Consider the following 5,982-nt stretch of genomic DNA (forward strand, 5'->3'; position numbering starts at 1 on the left):
ACTACAATTTTTTTTAAATAATAATTAACAAAAAAGATATACATTCCCACTCCTTCAGTCATTCGAAAACTCAAATGAGACAACACGAGACAGTATTCCTCGGGTGTGAAATCTTTTAGACTCAGAAATAGTTCCGCTGCATAAACGTGTTTTATTTATTTACTTAACCTTTATTTAACTAGGCAAGTCTGTTAAGAACATATTCTTATTTACAATTATGTCCTACCAAAAGGCAAACGGCCTCCTGCAGGGACGGGGGCTGGGATTAGAAATAAAAAATATATAAATATAGGACAAAACACACATCACGACAAGAGAGACAACACTACATAAAGAGAGACCTAAGAAAACAACATAGCAAGGTCAGATGATGTCAATGTGTCTTGACTTCTTTTCAACTTGTTAAGTGCCGTTTACGCTATAGAAGACGCAAAGTGTCCTGCTGGTGATTCGCAGGCTGAAGAATGTTGCAGTGTAGATCTAATGGCATTCACTACCATCGGACCTTCTGGACTTCCTACCCTTTTTACCGTCTCCGCATAGGAAACAGACGGATCTTCCCTGATTTTGGCAACCTCACCGTATTTGGGCATCCAAGGATGTCGCCTCATGTTCTTCGCCACAGTTACAACACTTTCCTACTTGGCCACTCTCTTCAGCTAAACAGTCTCAATCATAGCGATTTTCCCCACACATCCCACATCCCGGCTCCTTCTGTCTCCAGACACTTCCTATATGTCCACATTTTTTACATCGCTTAGGTCTGGATAAGAAGGTCTGGATAAGAAGGCTCTGACTGGATAGAACACGTCTCAGCTGCACTCGGGTCGGGAGGGACTCCATATAAAAAACACAAGGACCTGTGGCGACCTGTCATACAGGGGCCCTGTTTTGAGCCCCAGCTTTTTAGCAAAGAAGTATATATTTTTTGTGCCTTTTTTGCATGTTATTTTGGCATTCATTCGTGTCACATATCAGTTTGCAAACAATGTAAAAAAAAAATATCCTTGAGTTGCTATGTTGTTGTCTTACGGCTCTCTTTATGTACTGTTGTGTTTTCTCTCTTGTCATGATGTGTGTTTTGTCCTAAATTTTATTTATTTTATTTTTAATCCCAGCCCCCGTGTCCGCAGGAGGCCTTTTGCCTTTTTGTAGGCCGTCATTGTAAATAAGAATTTGTCCTTAACTGACTTGCCTAGTTAAATAAAGGTTAAATAAAAATAATAAAGCCGCTTACAAACATCGTCTCTTTCTTGAGTAAGGCAGGTGTTTCAGCCTAGCTCAGTGCTTTCTGTGGTGGAGGGGCAGCCAGCGAAAATACAGAGTGTAGGCATTGGTAATCTTCTCTAGTTGCGCCGTGAATGGTTCAGTGTTCTGTCACTCATGGGGACACTATGTCTCTGCAGAATCTACAGGGAGAGCTAGGCAGTTCAAGCCCCTTTGGGTGCTGCCATAGATTTACATTAGAAGTGGCGGTCCATGAAGGCTCAATGCCATTGGCCACACATAAAAGGACGTCAAATCATGTTATATCTAACGTAGCTTTGATTGGACTGTTCATGTCAACGTCATACTTTCACAATCTTAGCTAGCAAGTTAGACAAGCAGTCATTATCATGAATCACGTCAACAATCTCCTGGCAAATCCTTTTCATATGAAGATAAATTATAGATAAAACGTATTGGCGCTCATCGGCCATTGGACATAAACATTACACAACAAGCCGAAAGTCGCAAATTTAACAATGAGTGTTTTGGAAGGAATCAATGGCTAGCTGCAAGCGTCACAAAGCAATCACTATTTTGCTTCCATTGCCTGCTATTAGGTGGAGAGGGTGTGTGGTCCAAGTCTGGGTTTAAGGATTTAAAACATCTGTCTGAAAGGGTCTCTTTTCCAAGTTTAAAAGGATAAACATTCACATGCAACACCATGGTCCAGAAAAGGTTGAATACAATGGCCATGCTGTCAATCTGGTATGATTTCTGCTGTGTTCAAGACAACTGGGAACTCAGGAAAAAAACTAGCTCCGACTGGGAAAATACGTTTTGAACGGTCATCCAACTCGGAATCCAACTCAGGATCTCGGGCCTCTTTCTAGAGCTCCGACCTGAAGATCACTGACATCATGATTCAACCTTGTTTTTTCAGAGTTCCCAGTTGTCTTGAAAGCACCATAAATCCAGAGAATGCCAAAATTTGATGCCAAAGTTTGCACACAAGGACCACGGCTCAACGTTCAAGTTAGCACAGCATCATTTTTTAAATTTCACTAGGCAAGTCAGTTATAAACAACTTCTTATTTACAATGACAGCCTAGTGGGTTAATTGCCTTGTATGTCTACAATTCTTTTCTCAGTGGTTTAACTGCCTTGTCTGGCCCCGCAGGTAGAACAACAGTTTTTTACCTTGTCAGCTCGGGGATTCAATCCAGCAACCTATCTGTTACTGGCCTAATGCTCTAACCACTAGGCTACCTGCCACCATAACAACGGTGAGTCCAAAAATGTACTGTATACTGCTGCATAAATTATGTAATATGCCAGGGAGATATGTATACTGTAGCTAAGAAAGTAATACTAAGTGTATGTTGTGTAGTAAGCTGTTAATAGCCCATGTGCATCACCTTAAGAATTTGGTACCTGTCTCCCTCAGAATTTAGCCTACTCTTCTGACTTGGTGGTGCACAGAAATGTAATCATCGAATATTGTAAGCTCCTTCATTGTCTGCTTATATGCCCATGTTATTTATCCTACGATTCTGACTTGATGTACAGAATACTGTAAGAACAGCCCATGTTCTGACTTCTGTTGCTGTACATTTCAAAAGTGCTGAAAAAATTGTTATATCAACTACTCGCTCATTAATGTCTTAATCGAAATTACGGCTTGCCTCGTATCCGGGCATCGTTCCCTTAAGCCATAGTTTGTACAATTGTTATATTGCTTATATAGGTATATCTCATTAGTATCTTATAATTTTAGTCAAAGTTGGAATTATTTCATTGTTTTGCTTACTTTGTGTATTGTAATTAGCTCATGTTCTTTTCTTCACGAGGAGGGGATACTTGTCACGACTTCCGCCGGAGTCGGTCCCTCTCCTTGTTCGAGCGGAGTTTGGCGGTCGACGTCACCGGCCTTCTAGCCATTACCGATCCACTTTTCATTTTCCATTTGTTTTGTCTTTGGTTTTTACACACCTGGTTTCAATTCCCCCATTTACATGTTCATTATTTAACCCTCTGGTTTCCCCCATGTTTGTGTGCGTGTTTGTTTTATTGTAAGGCTGTATCTGACGGCTGGTATATTGTTACCGGGTTTTGTATTTACGCCCGTTTATTTCGTGGTACCGGTATTTTTCCAGCACCATAGGATTGTGTTTTTACTGGTGTTTTCTTGAATTAAATACCTTGACCACGCATCTCAGCTCTCCTGCGCCTGACTCCTTTCACCAGTTACCCATAGCCTTGACAATACTATACAGTCGCGGCAAAGAGTTTTGAGAATGACACAAATATTAATTTCCACAAAGTTTGCTGCTTCAGTGTCTCTAGATATTTTTGTCAGATGTTACTATGGAATATTGAAGTATAATTACAAGCATTTCATAAGTGTCAAAGGCTTTTATTGACAATTACATGAAGTTGATGCAAAGAGTCAATATATGCAGTGTTGACACTTCGTTTTCAAGACCTCTGCAATCCACCCTGGCATGCTGTCAATTAACTTCTGGGCCACATCCTGACTGATGGCAGCCCATTCTTGCATAATCAATGCTTGGAGTTTGTCAGAATTTGTGGGTTTTTGTTTGTCCACTCGCTTCTTGAGGATTGACCACAAGTTCTCAATGTGATTAAGGTCTGGGGAGTTTCCTGGCCTTGGACCCAAAATATCGATGTTTTGTTCCCCGAGCCTCTTAGATATTACTTTTGCCTTATGGCAAGGTGCTCCATCATGCTGGAAAAGGCATTGTTCATCACCAAACTGTTCCTGGATGGTTGGGAGAATTTGCTCTCGGAGGATGTGTTGGTACCATTCTTTATTCATGGCTGTGTTCTTAGGCAAAATTGTGAGTGAGCCCACTCCCTTGGCGGAGAAGCAACCCCACACATGAATGGTCTCAGGATGTTTTACTGTTGGCATGACACAGGACTGATGGTAGCGTTCACCTTGTCTTCTCTGGACAAGCTTTTTTCCGGATGCCCCAAACAATCGGAAAGGGGATTCATCAGAGAAAATGACTTTACCCCAGTCCTCAGCAGTCCAATCCCTGTACCTTTTGCAGAATATCAGTCTGTCCCTGATGTTTTTCCTGGAGAGAAGTGGCTTTTTTGCTGCCCTACTTGACACCAGGCCATCCTCCAAAAGTCTTCGCCTCACTGTGCGTGCAGATGCACTCCCACCTGCCTGCTGCCATTCCTGAGCAAGCTCTGTACTGGTGGTGCCCCGATCCCGCAGCTGAATCAACTTTAGGAGACGATTCTGGCGCTTGCTGGACTTTCTTGGGTGCCCTGAAGCCTTCTTCACAACAATTGAACCGCTCTCCTTGAAGTTCTTGATGATCCGATAAATGGTTGATTTAGGTGCAATCTTACTGGCAGCAATATCCTTGCCTGTGAAGCCCTTTTTGTGCAAAGCAATGATGATGGCACGTGTTTCCTTGCAGTTAACCATGATTGACAGAGGAAGAACAATGATTCCAAGCACCACCCTCCTTTTGAAGCTTCCAGTCTGTTATTCAAACTCAATCAGCATGACAGAGGGATCTCCAGCCTTGTCCTCGTCAACACTCACACCTGTGTTAATGAGAGAATCACTGACATGACGTCAGCTGGTCCTTTTGTGGCAGGGCTGAAATGCAGTGGAAATGTTTTTGTGGGATTTAGTTCATTTGCATGGCAAAGAGGGACTTTGCAATTAATTGCAATTAATCTGATCACTCTTCATAACATTCTGGAGTATATGCAAATTGCCATCATACAAACTGAGGCAGCAGACTTTGTGAAAATTTATATTTGTGTCATTCTCAAAACTTTTGGCCACGACTGTATAATGTTGTTTTATCTGTAACCATATTTGCCAGTGACAATCTCTTCCCATTCATATATATTTTTGTTCAACAAAAAGTTAAGTAATAGACCCTGTTATTCCAGTTGATATTTCAAGGGTTGTAATGTTAGCGCAATGCGCTGTCTGTGTGTCGGTATATTGTCTATAAAAGTGGATCCTCGTCATTGTATTTTCCTTACTTTTTAGACCACATAGGCCTAATAAAATAATAAAATGTTGTGTAGTGGCTTTGCTGGCATGCATCTAAAAAAATTGGTTGAGTTGGCACATCAAGATTTACATGCTAAAATTGCCACTGACAAGGACAGACAAATCTTCTCCTTCCTGCCATTAACCACATGATTCATCAAGCGTACATTGACCACTCCAGGAATTTCATTTAATATTTCAATGTCAACTTCTTCCAAAACTCCAGAAATTACTAATTTAATAGGTGCCCTGCTCCGTAGCTCAAAGCACAGCACATGATAATCTCCAAATTGAGAGAGATCCATGTAATTCCAGTTGATACTTCTCGTGATCTTCATCGATTTTACTTTGCTTTCTCCACCACTTTGGATATTTTCATTGGGTTCACCGAGTCGGGTGTACATAATCCCAGAAAACTTCTTTTTAATATGAATTTAGCTTATTTTCCCATTTCTTTGGACAAAAGTCCATTCAACATTTCCAATGCCATCCAATTCAAGCTCCTACATCCAGCATCTCCTATTAACTAGACCATCATCCTTTTTAGTAGAAAGTGTAAACATAACAACACAACATTAAATTCTTAAAGGGCAGGTTGTATGATATATTGCCACAAATCTAATGCAGATTGATGGTATTCCATCTTTATACAAAAGTTTCAGAAAAAAATTATACACTTCTATTTTTGCAATTTGAATTAGATTTATCAAAAACTCATATGCCAA

This window comes from Salmo trutta, chromosome 3 (assembly GCF_901001165.1).
Source record: "Salmo trutta chromosome 3, fSalTru1.1, whole genome shotgun sequence".
Lineage (NCBI taxonomy): Eukaryota > Metazoa > Chordata > Actinopteri > Salmoniformes > Salmonidae > Salmo > Salmo trutta.